Source organism: Schistocerca nitens, chromosome 5 (assembly GCF_023898315.1).
Source record: "Schistocerca nitens isolate TAMUIC-IGC-003100 chromosome 5, iqSchNite1.1, whole genome shotgun sequence".
NCBI lineage: Eukaryota > Metazoa > Arthropoda > Insecta > Orthoptera > Acrididae > Schistocerca > Schistocerca nitens.
In genome coordinates, this window is record NC_064618.1 from 876,464,338 (window position 1) to 876,489,036 (window position 24,699).

Here is a 24,699-nt window from a genome sequence, read left to right on the forward strand (position 1 = left end):
TATATATGCCTTCACTGATCCAATATTAAATGCATTCAATAACCAAACATCACCCATTGGGATATTTTTGATTGAGTGAATCATGAAATTCTTCTAGATAAGTTTAAGTATTGTGGTATGAGTTGGACAGTGCACAAATGGTTTATTTCACATTTAACTGGAAGAATGCAGAAGGTGGAAATTAACAGTACAAATAGTCTGAAAAATCAGCAGAGTCCTGTAACTGGGGAGGTATCAAGAATGGCGACACACAGGGTTCAGCCTTGGTTCCCTTATTGTTCTTAATATATATTAATGGCTTGTCACTCTATGTTGATGAAGATGCAAAGCTAGTTCTTTCTGCTGATGATACAAGTATATTAATCACACTCAACAAGCAATAAGAAGCTGAGGAAATTGTAAGTAATGTCTTTCCGGAAATTATTAAGTGGTTTTCTGTAAATGGACTCTAACTAAATTTTGAGAAAACACAGTTTATACAGTCCTGTACAATAAATGGCATAACACCATTGATAAGTATAGACTATGGACAGAAGTTGGTTGTTAAGACAGAACACTAAAAGTTTTGCGGTGTGAGCATTGATGAGAAATTGAATTGGAAGAAATACGTCGATGATCTGCTGAAACGGTTAGGTTCAGCTACTTACGCTATTAGGGTTATTGCGAATTTTTCTGATAAATATATCAGTAAATTAGCCTACTACGCCTATTTTTATCTATCATATGACATCTTATTTTGGGGCAATCCATCATTAAGAGAGAAATTATTCATTGCACAAAAGCGTGTCATCGGAATAGTAGCTGGAGCCCACCAAGGATCACCTTGCAGGCTCGGGATATTCACAGTACCTTCGCAATACATATATTCACTTATGAAATTTGTCTTTAATAACCCATCCCAATTCAAAAATAACAGCGAAGTGTATAGCTACAACACTAGCAGAAAGGATGATCTTCACTATTCTGGAAATCTCACCTTGGCACAGAAAGGAATGAATTATGCTGCCACAGAAATCTTTGGTCTTTGTCAAATAGCATTCGAAGTCTAGCAAACACCCAACCGACATTTAAAAGCACATTAAAAGAATTTATGAATGACAACTCCTTCAAATCAGAAGATGAATTTTTTTATATGAGGTAGTAACTGTAAAAAAAGAAATTAATTAATTATTTTGTGTAAAGAAAACTTGTGTTAAAGTGACACGTTCCAAATCATTAAGAAGTGGCATATTCATGATCTAGGAATAAGGATTAATGCATGAGTGTATGCAATGCTCCATGAACACGTTGGCCATAATTGGAGCTAATGAGTTTCCTATTTCGACGCTGTCCGTCTGGTTCAAATTTTCTCCACCCTTCAGAGAAGACATCAGGACGCGTTTAAATAAATCCATAATTGTGTCTTCAAATAACTGGGAGAGCTGATGTACAGCGTATTTAGTGCGTATGTGTGTGAATGATGGTGTCATATCAGAGCTCTCCATCCTATCTCCTTCTCCAAGACGCAGGCATTTAATTCGGATGATGAATTCGATCGTATTCTCGATACAGTGAACTTCGCACTAACGACATATATTTTTGTATTTCTGTCTTTCGCTCAACATTTGTGAACCTCTTTCGTTTGCCTATTCGTTTCTTCTGTTATCCACGTTTTCTTGGCAGTCAGTTTCCTTGTACCTGTGTTTGTCAAACTTTCTATATTTCCCTTTAGAGAGACGCTCACTTCTACTCAACCTAACTGTCTCCTGTGGTGGTCATATGACAGTATTTTTAGCCTTAGATCCTCCATTGCACTGCATCATTCACGACTACTTCAGTATCCTAGTTTCTTCCAGACTGATTCTTCCGGACAACTGTCATACTACTCATTCTACTCTTCGTCAATACTAAATTGTGGTCTCAGACTATATTTGCACCTACAGTGGAAAATATGAGTTCGGAACCTCTGTCTGAGCATGATGTAATCCAGCCAGATTCTTGTCGTGCCTCCAGGTCTTTTCAAAGTTTACCTCCTACTCCTGTGACTGTTGAACATAATATTCGTTATTATTAGTTGAAATTTATTGCGGAACTCAGCCTGTAAGTTTTTCTCTCATTCCTGCTTAGAAAACCATATTAGCGCGTAAGCCTTTCTTCTACTCTATCCCCTGAAGCGGCATTCCAGTCCCGGATGATTATTAGATTACCATTTCACTCCATATTCTCAACTTCGCGTTCAGTGACATCATATACTTATCTACATCTACATCTACACTCCGCGAGCCACCTTACGGTGTGTGGCGGAGGGTACTTATTGTACCACTATCTGATCCCCCCTTCCCTGTTCCAGTCACGAATTGTGCGTGGGAAGAACGACTGCTTGTAAGTCTCCGTATTTGCTCTAATTTCTCGGATCTTTTCGTTGTGATCATTACGCGAGATATATGTGGGCGGTAGTAATATGTTGCCCATCTCTTCCCGGAATGTGCTCTCTCGTAATTTCGATAATAAACCTCTCCGTATTGCGTAACGCCTTTCTTGAAGTGTCCGCCACTGGAGCTTGTTCAGCATCTCCGTAACGCTCTCGCGCTGACTAAATGTCCCCATGACGAATCGCGCTGCTTTTCGCTGGATCATGTCTATCTCTTCTATCAATCCAACCTGGTAAGCGTCCCATACTGATGAGCAATACTCAAGAATCGGACGAACAAGCGTTTTGTAAGCTACTTCTTTCGTCGATGAGTCACATTTTCTTAGAATTCTTCCTATGAATCTCAACCTGGCGCCTGCTTTTCCCACTATTTGTTTTATGTGATCATTCCACTTCAGATCGCTCCGGATAGTAACTCCTAAGTATTTTACGGTCGTTACCGCTTCCAATGATTTACCACCTATGGCATAATCGTACTGGAATGGATTTCTGCCCCTATGTATCCGCATTATATTACATTTATCTACGTTTAGGGAAAGCTGCCAGCTGTCGCACCATTCATTAATCCTCTGCACGTCTTCCTGGAGTACGTACGAGTCTTCTGATGTTGCTACTTTCTTGTAGACAACCGTGTCATCTGCAAATAGCCTCACGGAGCTACCGATGTTGTCAACTAAGTCATTTATGTATATTGTAAACAATAAAGGTCCTATCACGCTTCCTTGCGGTACTCCCGAAATTACCTCTACATCTGCAGATTTTGAACCGTTAAGAACGACATGTTGTGTTCTTTCTTCTAGGAAATCCTGAATCCAATCACAAACCTGGTCCGATATTCCGTAAGCTCGTATTTTTTTCACTAAACGTAAGTGCGGAACCGTATCAAATGCCTTCCTGAAGTCCAGGAATACGGCATCAATCTGCTCGCCAGTGTCTACGGCACTGTGAATTTCTTGAGCAAATAGGGCGAGCTGAGTTTCACATGATCTCTGTTTGCGGAATCCATGTTGGTTATGATGAAGGAGATTTGTATTATCTAAGAACGTCATAATACGAGAACACAAAACATGTTCCATTATTCTACAACAGATTGACGTAAGCGAAATAGGCCTATAATTATTCGCATCTGATTTATGACCCTTCTTGAAAATGGGAACGACCTGGGCTTTCTTCCAGTCGCTAGGTACTTTACGTTCTTCCAGAGATCTACGATAAATTGCTGATAGAAAGGGGGCAAGTTCTTTAGCATAATCACTGTAGAATCTTATGGGTATCTCGTCTGGTCCGGATGCTTTTCCGCTACTAAGTGATAGCAGTTGTTTTTCAATTCCGATATCGTTTATTTCAATATTTTCCATTTTGGCGTCCGTGCGACGGCTGAAGTCAGGGACCGTGTTACGATTTTCCGCAGTGAAACAGTTTTGGAACACTGAATTCAGTATTTCTGCCTTTCTTTGGTCATCCTCTGTTTCGGTGCCATCATGGTCAACGAGTGACTGAATAGGGGATTTAGATCCGCTTACCGATTTTACATATGACCAAAACTTTTTAGGGTTCTTGTTTAGATTGTTTGCCAATGTTTTATGTTCGAATTCGTTGAATGCTTCTCTCATTGCTCTCTTTACGCTCTTTTTCGCTTTGTTCAGCTTTTCCTTATCAGCTATGATTCGACTACTATTAAACCTATGATGAAGCTTTCTTTGTTTCCGTAGTACCTTTCGTACATGATAGTTATACCACGGTGGTTCTTTCCCCTCGCTTTGGACCTTAGTCGGTACGAACTTATCTAAGGCGTACTGGACGATGTTTCTGAATTTTTTCCATTTTTGTTCCACATCCTCTTCCTCAGAAATGAACGTTTGATGGCGGTCACTCAGATATTCTGCGATTTGTGCCCTATCACTCTTGTTAAGCAAATATATTTTCCTTCCTTTCTTGACATTTCTTATTACACTTGTAGTCATTGATGCAACCACTGACTTATGATCACTGATACCCTCTTCTACATTCACGGAGTCGAAAAGTTCCGGTCTATTTGTTGCTATGAGGTGTAAAACGTTAGCTTCACGAGTTGGTTCTCTAACTATCTGCTCGAAGTAATTCTCGGACAAGGCAGTCAGGATAATGTCACAAGAGTCTCTGTCCCTGGCTCCAGTTCTCTTTATCTTTTCTTCCGACGTGGCCGTTATTCCTTAATCATTTTGGTTGGTATTAATTTCCTCTCGATCTTCGTGAGACAATCCCATCACTGAAATTTTCACAGAAGTCAGTGTCTGTCTTACTTTCCAATTCATACTGAGGCGTAACTCGTTATACCTTTTCCTGCTGTTGATGATATTATTCTCCCAGAAACCCTTCTCCACATTCCTCTAATTAATCACCACTGAATCAGGACTGATTCTTCTTATTTCCCTTTACTTATTTTCTAGCTGCCCTACCAATGTTCAGACTTCTGACATTCCACGCTATAACTCGGTAAATATAACCGTTTCTTTGGTACCAGTCTTTTTCTGCGTGATCAAGGTTGGTTTACTTAGCGGGTCACTCGATTTGGTTTAGACAGCCATAATTCCGTTCAGCTACGTCCAGTCTCTGCGATTCTGGCCCATCGAAGACGTTAAAGTTCACGTACCATGTGATTAATAACAGTGTCTTGAGAGAGACCCATCGCATAGTATCCACTGAACGTAGTTTCCTTCGGAATATTCGCTAGGAAACTGGTTAAAATAGTCCTATATTCAGTGGCAACAGAGATTTCTGCCCGGTTTGTACCGACTGTAACCGAGAAACAGTGGCACTCGGGTTCGGTCATTGTCTGTGTGGATCTCTTTGCTAACGCTGTTCTTATGCAATGCTTCATGAACGCGCATGATGCATCATTGCTTGAAGACACGTTTATGGACCAGCGAACAGGAGAACTATATTCACGGTGTGGTCATAGGCCCGTCCAAACACGGTAACTCGTTCCTGCCACCCAGTCACATCTGCGCGTCGACCCATGTTACTGCACCGATTCCACACAGCTTCCATACCGCTTCACTGTCATGACTTGCTTCAGCGGTGTAGGGTCCCATGAGTACCAGGTACCAGTCCTAAATCACTTGTGGCTCTCCAAGGGCACCCGCATTTGGTTTAAGGAAGTCACTAATTGTTTTTTCCGGCAAGCTTATGTTATTTTGTACCGATTACGGAATTAAGCAACATTTCTAGTTCGTGTGATGAATGGAGCCCAGTTCTAAATGTAGAAAAATGTAAGTTAATGAGTATGAGTAGGGAGAACAAACCTGTAATGTTCGGATACAGTATTACAAGTTTCCTGCTTGACGCAGTAAAGTCGTTCAGATGTCTGGACGCAAAGTTGCAAAGCGATACGAAATAGAACGGACATGTGAGAACTGTAGTATGGAAGGTGAGTGGTCGACTTCGGTTTGTTGGGACAACTTTAGGAAAGCGTGGTTCACCTGTAAAGGAGACCGCATATAGGACGCTGGTGCTACCTGTTCTGGAGTACTGCTCAAGTGCTTGGGGACCGTGCCAGGTCGGACTGAAGGAAGACGTCGAAGCAATTCAGAGACGGGCTGCTAGATTCGTTATCGGTAGGTTCGAAAAACAAGTAAGCGTTACAGAGGTGCTGCGGAAACTCAAATGGGAATCCCTGGAAGGAAAGCGACGTTTTTTCGAGATACACAATTGAGAAAATAGAGAGGACCGGCACTTGAAGCCGAGTGCCAAACGATTCTCCTGCTGCCAACATACATTGCGTGTAAGAACAACGAAGATAAGATATGAGAAATTAGAGCTGATACGGAGGCATCTACACAAACGTTATCCCCTCGCTCTGATTGCGAGTGGAACAGGAAAGGAAATGACTAGTAGTTGCACGGTGGCTTGCGGAGCATCTATGTAGATGTAGATGTAGTCGTAACTCGGAATCTAGAACTATTTCCGCGCTGATAAAAACTGATTATATACAGGGTGTTTCAAAAATGACCGGTATATTTGAAACGGCAATAAAAACTAAACGAGCAGCGATAGAAATACACCGTTTGTTGCAATATGCTTGGGACAACAGTACATTTTCAGGCAGACAAACTTTCGAAATTACAGTAGTTACAATTTTCAACAACAGATGGCGCTGCGGTCTGGGAAACTCTATAGTACGATATTTTCCACATATCCACCATGTGTAGCAATAATATGGCGTAGTCTCTGAATGAAATTACCCGAAACCTTTGACAACGTGTCTGGCGGAATGGCTTCACATGCAGATGAGATGTACTGCTTCAGCTGTTCAATTGTTTCTGGATTCTGGCGGTACACCTGGTCTTTCAAGTGTCCCTACAGAAAGAAGTCACAGGGGTTCATGTCTGGCGAATAGGGAGGCCAATCCACGCCGCCTCCTGTATGTTTCGGATAGCCCAAAGCAATCACACGATCATCGAAATATTCATTCAGGAAATTAAAGACGTCGGCCGTGCGATGTGGCCGGGCACCATCTTGCATAAACCACGAGGTGTTCGCAGTGTCGTCTAAGGCAGTTTGTACCGCCACAAATTCACGAAGAATGTCCAGATAGCGTGATGCAGTAATCGTTTCGGATCTGAAAAATGGGCCAGTGATTCCTTTGGAAGAAATGGCGGCCCAGACCAGTACTTTTTGAGGATGCAGGGACGATGGGACTGCAACATGGGGCTTTTCGGTTCCCCATATGCGCCAGTTCTGTTTATTGACGAAGCCGTCCAGGTAAAAATAAGCTTCGTCAGTAAACCAAATGCTGCCCCATTGCATATCGCCGTCATCAATCCTGTGCACTATATCGTTAGCGAATGTCTCTCGTGCAGCAATGGTAGCGGCGCTGAGGGGTTGCCGCGTTTGAATTTTGTATGGATAGAGGTGTAAACTCTGGCGCATGAGACGATACGTGGACGTTGGCGTCATTTGGACCGCAGCTGCAACACGGTGAACGGAAACCCGAGGCCGCTGTTGGATCACCTGCTGCACTAGCTGCGCGTTGCCCTCCGTGGTTGCCGTACGCGGTCGCCCTACCTTTCCAGCACGTTCATCCGTCACGTTCCCAGTCCGTTGAAATTTTTCAAACAGATCCTTTATTGTATCGCTTTTCGGTCCTTTGGTTACATTAAACCTCCGTTGAAAACTTCGTCTTGTTGCAACAACACTGTGTTCTAGGCGGTGGAATTCCAACACCAGAATAATTCCTCTGTTCTAAGGAATAAACCATGTTGTCTACAGCACACTTGCACGTTGGGAACAGCACACGCTTACAGCGGAAAGACGACGTACAGAATGGCGCACCCACAGACTGCGTTGTCTTCTATATCGTTCACATCACTTGCAGCGCCATCTGTTGTTGAAAATTGTAACAACTGTAATTTAGAAAGTTTGTCCGCCTGAAAATGTACTGTTGTCCCAAGCATATTGCAACAAACGGTGTATTTCTATCGCTGCTCGTTTAGTTTTTATTGCCGTTTCAAATATACCGGTCATTTTTGAAACACCCTGTAGTAAATAATAATATATGTTTGTAATGTCGACACATACTCTGTAAAGTATAATATTTTAGCTAACACCACACACACTGTGTCGTAAGACAGATATATACACTTAAAAAAATCACCGCACCTGCAAATGGATCCTTACATTGGATCCTGGCAGTGTGTTCAATGAACCACCTTCTAGCTGTCTCTCAACCGCTCCACTCTCGAACGACGCTGGGGAAGAACGAGCACTTAATTTTTTTCTGTGTGAGCCCTGGTTACTCTTATTTTATCGTGATGATCATTTCTCCCTACGTAAGTGAGTGCAAACAGAATGTTTCCGCAATCGGAGGAGAAAACTGGCGATTGAAATTTCATGAGAAGATGCCGTCGCAACGAAAAACGCCTTTGTTTTAATGATTGCCACTCCTGTTCACGTATCATGTCTGTGGCACTATCTCCCCTGCTTCACGATAATACAAAACGAGCTGCCCTTCTTTGAACTTTTTCGATGTCATCAATCAGTTCCATCTGATGCGGATCCCACAGCGCACGGAAATACTCCAGTAAGAATAGGACGGAATAGCATGGTGTAAGCATTCTCTTTAGTAGACCTGTTGCACCTTCTAAGTGTTCTGCCAATGAATCGCACTCTTTGGTCTGCCCTACCCACAACATTATCTATGTGATCGTTCCAACGTAGGGATTTGCAATTGCAATCCTTAACTATTTAGGTGAATTTATAACCTTCAGATTTGTGCGACTTATCGCGTAATCGAAATTTACTGGATTCCTTTCAGTAGTCATGTGAATAACTTCACACTTTTCTTTATTCAGCTTCAAATTCCACTTTTCACACCATACACATATCTTATCTAAATCATTTTGCCATTCGTTTTGGTCATCTATGACTTCAAAAGGCGGTAAGTGACAGCATCATCTATCTGCAAACAATCTAATACGGCTACTCAGACTGTCTCCTATGACGTTAATACAGATCAGGATCAACAGAGGGCCTATAACACTTCCTTGGGGAACGCCGGATATTATTTCTGTTTTACTCGATGACTTTCCGTCTATGACTACGAACTGTGGCCTTTCTGAGAGGAAATCACGAATCCAGTCGCATAACTGAGGCGATATTCCATAGGCACGCAGTTTAGTTAGAAGATGCTTGTGAGGCACGGTGTCGAAAGCCTTCTGGAAATCTAAAAATGTGGAATTAATTTGACATCCCCTGTCAATAGCACTCAAGGGTTCATGATTATAAAGAGCTTGTTGTTTTTCGCAAGAACGATATTTTCTGAATCCGTGCTTACTGCGTGTCAGTAGAGCGTTTTCTTCGAAGTACTTCATAATTTTCGCATACAGTATATGTTCCAAAACACTGCTGCAAATCGACGTTAGTGATATGAGCCTGTAATTCAACGGATTAGTTCTACTTCCCCTTTTTGGGTATTGGTGTGACTTGAGCAATTTTCCAGTCTTTAAGTAAGGATCTTTCTGCGAGCGAGCGGTTGTATATAATTGCTAAATTTGGAGCTATCATATCAGCATAGTCCGATTGGAACCTGACTGGTATACAGTCTGGACCGGAAGCCTTGCTTTTATTAAGTTATTTAAGCTGCTTTGCGACACCGAGGATATCTCGTGAAATCTTCTCGGGTGATCAGCCGAGTAAAGGCGTCGTCTTCTCGCAACGTTTCGAAGGGTTTCGTACCCATCATCTTCAAGCGAAGTGTCGAGATGCTGTGTTGCGCGGTCCTATAAAGGCTCCTGGACCAGTGACTGATTCCGGGCGCCGACCAATCAGGTACCTGCGGAATCGGCCGCCGCGCCAGTGGTGGGGGGTTCGCGGCGCGGACCGGGCGTCGAGTCCCTGCCGGTTCCTAATACGTCTGTGGCCGCTACCGTCTTCGTGCCGGAGCGTTCTCTTCTAATTTTAGTTATTGCGGGATTCCACGCTGTACTGAGTTGGAAACCAGTGTCTCGATTGATCAGGTTGCTGTTCAACCAAATTTCTACAGCCTCTTTGAAAACTGAATCCCAAAATCCTTTAGCGTCACACAGCTTCTTCGTACCCTCAAAGAGGAAGGTGTGTCCTTCGTTAAGGCTATGTTCCGCTACCGCCGATTTTTCTGTCTGACCAAGGCGTACATTTCTAATGTGTTCCGAGCGCCTCTGCGTGATGCAGCGCTGCGTTTGTCCGATGTATTTCGTACCACATTCACATTCAATACTGTATACGCCCGGAGTCTGCAGTCCTAGGTGGTCTTTGACTGAGCCAAGTATGTCCTTAATTTTACTTGGGGCATGAAAAATTGTCTTGATGTTGTGCTTCTCCAGAATGCGGGCAATCTTGGCTGTTGGCGGTCCCGCGTATGGTAGAAATGCCAGGCATCTGGTCTCATCTTCAGTCGCTCGGTGCCAGTCGTACTGTGCATTGATCGCGTGCGGAGCTGCAGGAGCGCGTACGATACTACACCGAGCCATAGGGACCTGCTTGCGGGTTACGTCTCGAGGGTGCGTAAAGCTTTGAAACTTACGCATACCAAGGACGCAGGAGCGACCAACTGAGTTTTTGTAAAAACACAGATTGGCGCTCAGTATCATCTGAGGTCTTAGCACGGACGGCACTGGGAAAAACATTTGCATGGCGTCGCCTGGCAAAGTTGTCGTGTCTTCTCGTCGTTGTGGTATGCCGAGCTTGGGTGGCGCCTTGGGGTCGCGGCGGTCTCTTTCCGCTGACGACACGAGGCGCGCTTTCTTGTTGCCGCGGGCCGCTCGGCCGGCCGTCTCGAGCACCTCAGCTGCCGCAGAGTCAGTCTCTGCCCCCCCCCCCCCCCAAGGTTAGGGAAAATGTGGGCCAGGACCTGGGAGCCGGCCGCGGAACCGCAGAGAAGGTTTCCGCCGCCGCCGATCAGACCTCCGCGTCCACAAGGAGAAGAGGGCCAGCAATGCAGCCGGGCCACCTAACGGTGTCAACGATGGCTGTAACTGGCACCCCCCTGGCAGCAACCCCCCTCTCCGTTCCGGACGTGGCAAATAACACAGCAAAAAATGCCACCCTACACAGAACACCAACATCCTCATACATTGTCAGTACTTGCAATCCCACCCCTCCTAACCTCGTCCTACCCCCGCTCCTGCTTGCCCACGCCACCAACACACTACCTGAATTCCTTGAAACCATGAAAAATGGCAAGCAGACGACCCGCATGCCGACCAAAATCCTCCCCAAACCCACCCCCTCGTCTCAGTCCTCCACCCGTTCCAAATACCTTAAATCCCCCCCACACAAGTCCACCACATCAAAGCAGCGGCGTGAAAGGAAGGACAGGAAGGAGAAGCACTCCAAGGGGAAGAAGCAATCCACCACCTCCACCCTAACCACTCCCACACCCTCCGAGGAGCCTGCGCCCCCGACAGCACCTGTCGTCGCTCTGGGAGGGGACCAGGAAACACCAGCACTGGAAGGGAACCGCGTAACCGGGCAGGATTCGGATGGTTTCGTGCTGGCGAGGAAAACGTTTCGCCAGCCGAGGCTTCCGCCAGCCCGGGGAGTGGAACCCACCCCAAACAGATTCCAGGCGGTTGCTGAGGAGCCAGAGGCAACAGAAAACACAGCAGAAACACAGAACCAAGTCTCCCACCACCTCCCCCCGATTGTCGCAGAGTTTTCTCAAAACTACGAGGAGCTCTTCGAGTTGCTCAAGACAGAAATCGGGGGAGGCAGTTTCCAGGCAAAACCTGCCGGTGGAGACAAAATAAAAGTCACAGTACACACACTAGAACACTACAACACAGTCAAAACACTATTCAACACAAGAAGCATACCTCACTACACTTTCCCAACAACAAAGACACGAAACAGAAACATAGTTATCAGAGACCTTCCAAGACGAGTGTCCCCCCAGGCAATCAAAACAGACCTGACTGCCCGGGGGTACGTCGTCAAGGTGGTACAACTAATGGGCAGCATAGACAGTAAGTGGCCGCTGTACCAGGTAACACTCCCTGACATACCTCAAAACAAGAGGGAGATTAAGATGGTCCTGGCGGTCCCTGTCACCACGGAGCCGCTGCGCCGTAAAAACAAGACGGTGCAGTGCTTCAGGTGTCAGGGCCTGAACCACATCGCTGCGCACTGCAACATGCCAGTGAGATGCAGGAAGTGCACCGAGGCCCACGACACCAGGACATGCACACTCAAACACACGGACCCACAAATAAGGTGCGCGCTGTGTGGCAAAAACCACACAGCGGGTTACCAAGGTTGTGAGGTCCACAAAAGACACTCACAGCAGGCAAAGGGCGCAAAGGCCGCCCCCCACACACGTAAACAAAACACGACAAACCCAACCAGTCACACAAGAAAACAAAATACAACAACACACACAGACAAGGCCTGGGTAAAACCAAGGCCGGACACACCGAGGGCGACATATGCGGAAGTGGTTTCTCCTCCGAGGAACCATGAAAGCGTGGCCCAATCATCACAACACCAGACACTATCACGAGAACAACACCGGGAAACACACAGCATCAACGACCAGGTCCACCATGATGGAGGAAGCTCTAGGGAACCCCACACACACTCCCCCCCCCCCCCCCCCATGGATCAGTTGTTAGGCGTAATGGTGCAGACCATGAACCTCGTCATGGAAATGATGAAGGAATTCAGGGAAGCCCAGAAGCAGAACACACAGATCCTCGTCGCCCTTCAGGCAACAGTCCAGCAGTCGCTCCCCTCTGCGACTTCCTCAGCAGTTTCAAAACCCCATCATGGATAGACGACCAAACATCCATGGCCTGACAATGTGCGTCTTTAACGCAGACGGCATTGTTAACCAAGCGGTCGAGTTCAGAGAACTCATGAAGGAGTTCTCCATCGACATATGCATGATGGGGGAAACCCACTTAAAACCGGGAACAAAAGCGACAGTCCCCAACTATGTTAGCTATCGCAAAGACAGGCCAATCCATGGCGGTGGAGTGGCCATATACATAAAAAGAGGGATCCCCCACCACCAGGTATTCTTACCAGCTACCAATAAAATCGAAGCAGTGGCAGTGGAAGTAGCCACTGCCACTGGACCCCTAACAATCGTTGCAACCTACCGACCCCCACAAGACCAGATAGATGAGGAAGACATAGCTACTCTAGGGCAAATTGAAGGCAAACTCATAATAGGGGGCGACTTCAATGCCAAACATCCTGATTGGAATTCTAGAGTAACCTCCAGAGCAGGCGCCAGATTGCAACAACTAGCGCGCAACCACCATTTCGAAACATGGGGTCCAGTCGAGCCCACACATTTTCCAAAAAATGGAGGCAGGCCCGACGTGTTAGACATAGCTCTCACTAGGAGGATCACGGGGTTTGTGACCGCGAGGACGATCAACAGAATGTCCTCCGACCACAACCCAGTGATCCTAGAGGTCGACGTGGGAGAATGGGTAGCACTCCCACGGTACCAGACGTCTTACAAACGTACAAACTGGGAGCGATACCGAGAAACTGTCGCCTCTGATATCGCTCGCGCTCCGCCACCTACTGCCGAAACAGTAGAACAAGCGCTACAAGACCTAACAGGTACCATTCTGCAGGCAGCAGAAGAGGCCACCCCCCCCACAAAGGGATGGCCCGCCGCCGCAAATACAGCTCCCGGAACACTTGCTAGCTCAAATTCGACATAAGAACAGAGTGGCAAAAGAGTGGAAGATAACCAGAAACCAGGCCACAAGGAGGCTGCTCAATCTTCTACAGAGAGAATTGAAGGTAGCGCTCAATGAGCACAGAAACCAGCAATGGCAAAACCGCCTCACAACCCTCAAAGTAGACGATCACACACTTTGGCAAGCAACCAAACAATTCACAAAAAGACGCGCTAGAATGCCGCCACTGCACGGCGAGCGGGGTATGGCCTACAGCCATGCTGAAAAGGCCAACGCCCTCGCCGACACTTTCGAGAAGCAGTTTCAAGCGGCTGAACCCCAGGACGATGAGCATGAAAGAGTGGTCCGTCGTCAACTGGCTGTCTTCCTCAATGCTGAGGAGGACCCAGAAGACGAACCCACAATTTTTGCCCCCGAAGACGTGGCAAAAGTAATTAGGTCCCTCCCCTCCAAAAGGGCGCCAGGACATGACAAAGTCACCAACCAGTTGGTCAAAAACCTCCCACCCACGGCGATCGAACACCCCGCGAACGTCTTCAACGAGATTACTCGTATCCGCGAGTTCCCAGCTTGCTGGAAACATGCGGAATTGGTCGCAATACACAAACCAGGGAAAGACTCTCTATTCCCGCAGCACTACAGGCCGATTAGCCTCTTGCCAACTCTCAGCAAGATCTATGAGCGCCTCATGCTAAGACCCATACAAGAACATATTACCAGAGAGCAAATCCTGCCGGATTTCCAATTCGGATTCCGGCAGAACCACTCTGCCCCACAATAGATCATGAGAGTGGTTGAAGCGGCCACAGAGGGCTTCAACCACAGAGGCTACTGCGGGATAGTGCTACTAGACGTAGCCAAAGCCTTTGATTCAGTATGGCATAGAGGGCTACTCTACAAGTTGTACACACAAGGGTTTCCCGGGAGTATAGTTCAGCTGATCAAGAGCTACCTCACCAATAGGACTTTCTCCGTCAAAGTAGAAACTGCCACCTCCACCAGAAGGCGTATTCGTGCTGGGGTGCCACAGGGATCGGTCCTGGGGCCCGTATTGTGCAGTTTGTACACTGCGGACACTCCGACGGCCCCCCTGGTGCACACTGCACAGTACGCTGACGATACAGCCTTCTACACGAGAAACGCGAACAAGGACCTGGTCATTCGTAGGCTACAAAGGGTTTTAGATGACACAGAAACTTGGACCCGTCGCTGGCGAATCACCATCAATTCTGAAAAGACGCAGGCAATGCTGATTACCCGTAGGCTCGGAAGGCGCGAACCTCCTCAACGCCCCCCCCCCCTCCACCTTCACCTAAACGGAACCCAACTCCCCTGGCGCAGAACCGCCAAGTATCTTGGCGTAACCTTGGACTCTCGTCTTACGTGGAAGCCCCACATAGACGAGGTCCATAGGAAGATCTGCGCCAGAATGTCCATCCTGTACCCAATCCTCAACTCATCCAGCTCCCTATCCTGCTCAGTAGGAGTGAACGTATACCAGGCCCTGATCCGGCCAGTCATGGAATACGCGTGTCCTGTCTGGGGATACGCGGCGAAGCAGCACCTGGACACTCTCCAGAGGCTGCAGAACCGCGCCCTCAGGAGGGCACTGCGTTTACCCCTTGGATTCCCTATTGACGATTTGCATGCCGCTGCGGAAATCCCACTCCTGAGAGAGCGTTTCCAAGACCTGGCAAGGGCCTTCTATGAAGGTACTTCCAGGTCGGGAAACGCCCTCATCCACTCCCTAGGTCGGTATGACATGTCCCGCGATAAACACAATCGCCCCATGACGTTCTTTGACGACTAAGTCGAAGAGAAAAATCCCAATACCCATTCCCAAATCCTGCTCCTACCCCAAATACTACAAATATCTCGCCAAACCTCAGGCAAGTACCAGACTCACACAGAACAAACATCACAATCTCACAGACATCCAAAAAGTACAGAAATAATCACACACACAAGCACACAGGGGAGTAAAAGCCGCAAGGCTACAAACTCCCCCTCACACTTCCCCAAAGAGGGGAAAGTAATAGATGTGAGCAGCACAGCATCTCGACACTTCGCTTGAAGATGATGGGTACGAAACCCTTCGAAACGTTGCGAGAAGACGACGCCTTTACTCGGCTGATCACCCGAGAAGATTTCACGAATGGAATACGCCGAGAAAGTCTCAAATCACATTTACCGAGGATATCTGTTTCTATGTTTCTCATGTTGGCACTTAGTCGTGATTGGAATTCAGGAATATTTACTTCGTCTTCTTTGGTGAAAGAGTTTCGGAAAATTTTGTTTAATAACTCTGCCTTAGCGGCACTGTCATCAATGAGTTCACCGTTGTTATCGTGCAGTGAAGGTACTGATTCAGTCTTGCCACTGGTGTACTTTATGTATGACCAGAATCTCTTTGGGTTTTCTACCAGATTTCGAGACAGAGTTTCGCGGCGGAAATTATTGAAAGCATCTCGCATTGAAGTACTGCAAAACTTTCCCAGTCTTGGGGATTTTGAGTTCTTTTAAATTTGTCTTGCTTTTTTCGCTGCTTCTGCAACAGCGATCTGACCTGTTTTGTGTACCATGGGGGAACACTATCATTACTTATTAATTTATGTGGTATATATCTGTCAATTGCTGTCAATACCATCTCTTTGAAATCATTCCACAACTTTTCAACGCTTACATGATCAGATCGGAAGGATTGCAGACTGTCTCTTAAAAAGGCGTTAAGAGCATTTTTATCAGCTTTTTTAGATAGATATACTTCGCGTTTCTTTTTGACGGTTGTAGGAGTTACGGTATTGAGCCTGGCACCTACTGCCTTGTGGTCGCTAATCCCTGTATTCGTCACAACACTCACTATTTGTCCAGGATTATTTGTTGCTAAAAGGTCAAGTATGCTTTCGCAACCATTTACGCTTCGAGTGGGTTCATGAACTAATTTTTCAAAGTAATGTTCTGAGAAAGCATTAAGTACAATTTCGAATGATATTTTATGCCTGCCGCGGGCTTTAAACGTATAATTTCTCCAGCATATCGAGCGCAGATTAAAGTCACTACCGACTATAATTGTATGAGTTGAAATGAGACTCAAGTTGTCTTTGAACTGTTCAGCAACTATACCTTCTGAGTCTGGGGGGTCGGTAAAACGACCCAATAATAGTTTAGTCCGATTGTCAAGTATAACGTCTATCCAAACTATTTCGCAGGAACTATCTACTTCAATTTCACTGCAAGGCAAACTAGTTCTGGCAGTAATAAATACTCCACCACCAACTGTATTTAATCTATCCTTTCTGAACACTGTTAGATCGTCAGAAAAATTTTCAGCTCAACTTATTTCCAGCTTTAGCCAGCTTTCTGTACCTATAACTATTTGAGCTTCAGTGCTTAGGACTCGGAGCTCTGGTTCTTTTCCAACACATCTACGACAATTTACAGCTAGAATACTGATCGTTTCTACAACTAACTTACTGTGTTTTACCTGTCCCTTTTTAGACGGACTCCCTTTCTGTGTTTCCCTGAGGCCCTCAAACCTAAAAAACCACCCAATCCCTTCCACACAATCCCCCCCTACCCTTGTAGCCGCTTCCTGTGTATAGTGGGCTTCTGAAATATTAACCGGAACCCGGAAACCCACCACCTGATGGCGTAAGTCAAGGAACCTGCAGCCTACACGGTCAGAGAACCGCCTGCGCCTCTGATTCAGACTCTCCACTTGCCTCTGCACCAAAGGACCACAGTCCATTCTATCGACGATGCTGCAGATGGTGAGCTCGGCCTTAATCTTGCAAGCAAGACTGCCAGTCTTCACCATTTCCACTAGCCACCCAAAAGCAGAGAGACTCTCCTCCGATCGAAAGCGGCACACGTCATTGGTACCGACATGAGCCATCACGTGCAGTTGGCTGCACCCTGTACTCTTCATGGCATCTGGAAGCAGCCTTTCCACATCCGAAATGACTCCCCCCCACCGGTATGCACACGGAGTGCACACTGGCTTCCTTCCCCTCCTTGGCAGCCATGTTCCTAAGGGGCCCAATTGCGCGCCTACGTTGGAGCTCCCAACTACTAGCAAACCCACCCTCTGTGAATGCTCAGACCTTTCGGGCTGAGAAGCTTCCTCCGAAACAGGGTGACCGACTGCATCCGGCTCAGAGACATCGCCAGCCACAGATAACGCCCGAAACCTGTTCTTCAAACGAACTGGGGAGGCACTACGATCGGCCCCTCGGAAAGTTTTTCGCTGCCTGCCAGACTTTGGAATGATCTCCCACTCGACCATGGGTGAAGGGTCAACCTCAGTGCAGGCAGTATCCGAGGCGGCCACAGCAGTGGACCGATCGGGGGACACGTGGAACGTGCTCGATGTCTTTCGCATCCCCGCGTCCGACCCCCCACAATCATGTCGCATGGCAGCAGCCTCAAGCTGTGTGACGGGAGCAAATGCAGCCTGGAGCTGTGAGCGAAGGGTCGCCAACTCAGCTCGCATCTGTACACAACAATTACAGTTCCTATCCATTACTACAGTCGCTCCCGTTTGAAGCTCGTAAAAATGTACAACAAACGAATGGTGTACTCGGCTTATTGGCACCTGAAATTCGAAGTTCTCTCTCACTAACATTTTGAGATTTCGTCATGCCTTATTTAAAATATAGTTATGTTTGTCGAATCTTTCTTCTTTCTAGCGTTTATTCCGTTGAGTATGGGGTTCATTTTTTTTCAGTTCTTGGGAAATTTTATTTTATTTAATTTGTACCCGGAAACCGTACCTGACGCCTGACATCTTCAAGGTGACCAAAGGAAGAGAATTCACACACATCATCCGTCTCTGAATCAAATAGTCTTCATTCTGTCTGCAATCATATTTTAACTACTAACGATTCTGTGATGTGGATATACCCAGTTTTGGTCTCGCAGTTTGTTGCAAGAACTCGTCAGACAGCTGTATTTATAGCAATTTCATTAAGGCACTACCCGTTTCGTGGTTTGCAGCTACATCATCAGGTGTATGTGGTACACAACACTATGGAGATTGTAGAAGGCCAAATCTTCATATTTAAGCCCATTATGTCCGTAGAGCAGATAGTCAATGTGTAAAAGAGCTGGGTGACAGAAAACAATGTTGGGTCTTCTACATTCTCCAATATGTTGGATACCAAGTTTTAGTCATTGACTACTCACCCCGCGGACATTATGGTTTTAACTAAGTTTTAAGTAAGAACACTAAGAAGAGAGAGCCTTGTACATTCTTCCCCATGTGTTGTATATCATTTTTTAATATATATATACACAACTGATGATGTGGCTACGAGCAATGAAGCCAGTAGTGCCTTCGTAAGATTGGTTTAAATAGAGCCGTTTGAGGAGTTCATGTTGCAAAGCGTATTTTAACTGAGTGCTTATGGGATTCTGTGAGGCATAAATTGGGAATCAGGTCAGCATTTACCTAAATGAGCGTGGGAAACCGCCTAAACACGACGCTGAGGTTGGCCGACGCACCAGTGCACGGTCGTTAACATGCCGCGCGATACGACCTGGGTCTGTTTAGCCTCCCTGAATTGCAACATAGCTTACTGCGCGTCACGCTACATTGGGACGCCAGTAATCTTCCTGCAATGACTGATATAGCAGTGCTGTAGACTCGAATCCTGAATCAGTTTGGTGATATGGCGTTCTGCCTCCCGCAAGCTGGCTTTGTGACTGAAGGTCTAAATCACGCTCGAATGCACACAAGTAGATCATCACAAACGCCTTTTGTGCCACAAGGGAGCCATTGGAGCTGAGCTCGACCGCTGCATTATTTCGATTGGCCGGAAAGTGAGGCATTCTGCTCAAGAGATTTGGCAGAAATTACGTACACCATGGTAATGTTGTCGATTTTATTGTGTACAGGGAGCGCCAGGAAGATAATACTTAATCATCGTTCTGCTGAGCGTAAGAAAGTAGCAGGTTGCGAACTCTGAGCTCTGAAGTTTACAGGTAGTCTTGAAGGGTCTCTATGTAAGCCTCTTCATGATTTTGTAATAAAAAAATAGCTTCATTTCTATGGCACCTTGATTCACGGTGCAATTACTTGATTCCCTCCGATATAATGAATGTGTTCACAGTGGCCGCAACTGACGTGTTTTCCATGTTTAATATTATATTCGTCTGTTTATCATGCGATCCAGATGAACCAGTCAGAAAGTCATTAAATTATTGCTAATTCTCGGAGGCCCTCACACTTGTTTAAGATGTTCCTCTACGGTATTCCACTGCACCCGTCCTTTCCTCTTCTTATCTAAGACAGCATATGAATGAGAGTATGTAAGTAAGATTTCTTTGTGTACTCGTACACTCGCAGGAATAAGGTAGTCTACTAATGCGACAGCGTAGCCACTTCAGGAGAAAAGTAGTGGGTAACAAAGAGGTCTCTGTTTGTGTTGGTCAAACCTTTTGTGCATGTCGGCACAATGCAAAAGACAGGTTCTTTGGTCACTTCTGCTGAAGGGGAAACTCCGTTTTCCGGAACGTGAGCTAGCCGGTCTTACTTGGAATGGGAGATGGGTAAGGTAGGTTGTGCTTAAGAGTTCCTCTTCAATATTGAGTTAATCTTGTTTTTATTTTTCAGATGTAGTCAAAGTTAATGATTCATCTCATCGTTCATAGTTCATTAGCGTTTGTGAGAAATTTTACTTGGTAATTCGTGAATGTTAAACGCATTGGAGTTCAGGGACTGTGTAGGCTGTTGTTCAATTCAACCATTTACTCAAACAGGTAGAGTCGCGTTAAGTGTATTTGTGATACAGTTCATTTACCTTATTGTTGCTTCCGTAAGCGCATCTGTATTTTCTACAATTCACCTAATAATTTTCTTCTTCGGCATTTGCTTGATCTTGTTACCATTTGTCAATGTTTAGACGTAAAAATCTTAAGCTCCTATATCTTCTTTCCTGATAGTGAATTCTGTGTAAACTCATTCAGTTATTTCAAATTCCTACAGTGCCATAGAGTCAGTGACCTTCCCCCGTAGAGTATCTGAATTAATTCTGATTCTTATTTATGTTCCCATTTTTAGCAACTCAAGAAAATGAGGTCATCAGTCCCCCAGAACTTAGAACTACTTAAACCTAACTAACTTAAGGACGTCACACTTCCATGCTCGAGGCAGGATTCGAACCTGCGACCGTAGCGGTCGCGCGGTTCCAGACTGTAGCGCCTAGAACCGCTTGGCCACCTCGGCCGGTTTAGCAACTCATTTTAACAATAAGTCGTTCTTTTATTTAGCATGTTAAAGTTGAGGTAACATCCCCTTTTGCTAATCTCTACTAATAACCATTTGTGTGTGTGTGTGTGAGACTGGCGGTCAACGGCTCGAAGAGACCATTCCGAGGTATTCACCGTTAGTCACATTCGGTGATGGTAATAACAAATCTCTCCTCTATCCTATCTTCTTTTATATTCTTCTTAAAAAACAACAAAATTTTATTTATATTTCAACCTTAAATTATTGTTACTTTGAAAAGTATCATTCTTTGTAAATGTTGTAGATAAAACTAAAGAAAAGAAAACTGCAAAAATATGAAAAACGAAAATTGTAAGATGTACGACCTGTTTTAAACATCAGGTAACAGGTCTATAATTCGGCAATAAATAAAAATAAATAAATAATCGCGTTTGCTGTGGTGAAAGTGTTTATTTGTTATCCTCCCTGTTAGTGTCTCAAGTGCTTGTGCATGTAACTGTTCGTGATTAAACAATCCGATATTATGCCTCTCCTGAAGATCATAAACCTCGCGGGGTGGGGGTGGGGGGTGGGGGGACTCCAAAGTAAAGTTCTAGGTTTCATTAACGTAATAGATCACAGGGAACAGCAACCATCGTACTACTTATTATATATACTCACGTATGGAATTAAATGTACCAAATCAAATGTTCTTTTGCCAGAAGTAGCGTTTACGCTCTCACACATAAAATTCCACTCCATGCTTCATTCAAGTCCGATCTAGAGCGCATGCTACTGGACTCCTTTTGCGCGACAGTTATACTGGTGCAGTAGTTTACCATTCATAGTTAAAGATAATAGTTTACCATTGGTATTCAAGGTTAAGTATGAAGATACCTTTCACCTTGTGGCTTACTGTCGGGACGTTTGCTGCCCTTCAGATGCAGAGATTAACGACAGCACAATCCATCAAGAGGGTTACCACCTGCAGAGGAAGCCACTGAGAACAAACACATTCGCAGTGCGTAAGCTCGAGTGGTACAAAACCTGCACCTGATCTCTCGCTGCCTGGAAGCCTCGTCTCCTACTTAGGTAGTTAATTACATGTTCCATAGGTAATCTGGACTATTCTTTTGCCGAATCCCTTGCTACCAGTCACACATTTTACGTCACTGGGCAAATGATCAAAGATTTTTGTTGTTGCACTTTCAACTTGTAACACCGAGAATGCAAATAAAATACATTCTGCACCATCAAAAATTTTCGCCGTTTAATATCTGTTGGTAACTTGTACTGTTGTTCTGATTCTGAATCTGTAATTGTTATTACAGAAACTATATTTAATAATTAGTCGATGTAACAGTGTATTTGTTTCTGACTGTATATGTTTGATTGTATTTATAATGAATATATTGTAAATAGTTGGGTAATAGCCAAGGGAGCTTTATTGAAATGTATCGATAGTAACGACGAAATGGCAGTAGCTGCGCCGTTGTTTATCTTTGCTTATGGAGTGTCTTTGTCGCGTTGCGAGCAGAGAAGAGACAGAGCAGCCTGAGTGATGAAAGAGTGCCGAAGTGTTTGTTGGGCGCTGCCGCAGTCTCGGTGTGCAGCTATGCTCGCGCCAGTGTAGACGCGTCTGATTCGTTAACCCACGAATGGCGAGCGCAAGGCAGGAGTGGACAGGCGGAGGAAGTTGCAGTTCCAACTATTGCCTGTCCCGTAATCATCCGTGGCTCTGGAGACCATTCAAACAGCAGCAGCAGCAACAACGGCAGCTCACCATTGTCGTAGGATACATTCTTCGTCGTCCGCACAGCTACAACATTGTAAGACTGTCAAGTGAAAAATTATAAAATTACGTGGGCATTACCCAGCAACATTTCCTTCACGTAGTATGGCTAACGTGAATAATAACCCGCAATAGTTAAAACTTGTAGGACAGCTGTGTTATCGTTGTCCTCAGATATTATTAACCAACCAGGGTCCCTATCCCTTTCCATGTAATCACCGAGTGTCGTAAGAATATGAAAACTGATTGACTATTTACTGCCAGTTTTGTGTGTTTGCTAATGACCAGTTTCGGTCCAAATTTTCTGCCTCAGTAACTGTTCATTCTTGTACTGCATGACAGAGGCTACTTACAGTAAGGTAAAATTTCACTGGAAAAACTAATAACTAGATAGAACTAAATATACAGCACAAATTAAAAGTGCGCAATTTCCTTTATTCTGTGTTTAGCTTAGCGAGTGACTTCTGCTGGCTAGGAATGCATTTTATTGTTGTTATTTTAAAAGTAAAATCAACTGATGTTTGCTGAAAGTAAATTCAATTCAATCATTCAAAAATCACAAATAAATTGCTTTCCTCTTTCTAAACTTTCCATTATGTTACATTGAGCTCACTGAAAGTTTTTTTTTCTTTTTTTACATATCACAGTGTAAATTGAGCAAGTCATTTAACCAGCAACTACATTTAATTTTCCTTTCAGAATTTAGTATTTCATGATAAGTAACTGCAAACTCGGCGCTTTCTGATTCATTTATTTTCTCGTGAACTGTTGTGCTGTGGAAAACCGTGACAACCTTCTGTTGCCAAGCTAGTGATTATTTGCTTCAAATTCTTTGCCATTACCTTTCTTAAGATTCTGCAGACAGCTTGCCCCAGTAAGCTGGCGACCGTTTAATTATCCCCTTCGCAGCTAATCGGTGTTTTCTTTGTATTGTCTCAGTAAATTTTGTAGGAAGTATTACGTGGTACCCTTCCCTCCCCCCCCCCCCCGCCCCTCCCCCGCCACACCTGTGTGGTTCGTGTGAGCGATTGCACTGTATTCCCCCATTGCAAAATTATCATTAGTATTTAGCTTAAGTTTAGATTAGATTTTTCCTTCAGAAGAGTCTGTTGTACACTTTCCTCCACCTAACCTGCTTTATTTTTCTTCGGTAACGAAAGCCTTACTCACTGTAAAATTTCATTAGGTTTATGCGATCACTGTCATTTATATCACAATCCAGTAGCACGATTAGGAAGGGGGAGGTTGAAAACTTCTCTCTGAGCCTCATTTAAACGTCTCGAAGGGTTCAACAAATTCTTGTTTTTACAACTTGTCTAAAAAATTCATCTGACAACGTTAGTAGGCATTTCTCTGTGTCCTGTACCTAACTCAAATTGATGTAATCTATTAGAGTTAAACATCACACTATCACAGTGCATAACCCATATGTATGTGTTATTATACATTGATTTTAGAGTGTGATGAACAATCAGGAATATGGTCCAAAGCTTTTACGTGAGAAAGCGGCTTCATTTATTTGATAGAGGGCTGGCAGTAGGAGCAGCTATCACCATCGCAGCGAGCGTGCAGTTTATTTATTGCTTGTGTAGCCTTCCCAGATTAGGGCGTTAAGGAATTCTCTTATATCTGACTAGGTGCAATACATAAAAGAAACTTACATCAAAAATACGACAATAAAGTTCAGGTTATTAACAAAACTAATAATTTGCATTATTAAGAATAATAATAATTTGCAATAAAAATAAAAACAATAGTTACAGTAATAATGATGATAAAATAGGGCGGTATTAAGAGTCATACTGATTAGTTAGGTATAAAACCTCAATAATAGTAATTAGCATTGGTAACAAAAGTAATAATTGACTATAATTTCAATAATAATAATGATAATAACAGTAACACAGATAACAATAATAAAATCACGACGGCATTAAGAATGATATTGACTAGTTCATCACTTTCGAAGCCTCTTTTGGTATCAGAAGAAGTGGAAGGCATAATGAATGAGAAGAAGTTTGAAATGAAAGTGACAGTAACTTAGAAGTAAGTGTCAAACCTATATTCTGCTTCCATTCTGATGCAAGTAATAAGCATTTACGTTTTGCTGTGCTCA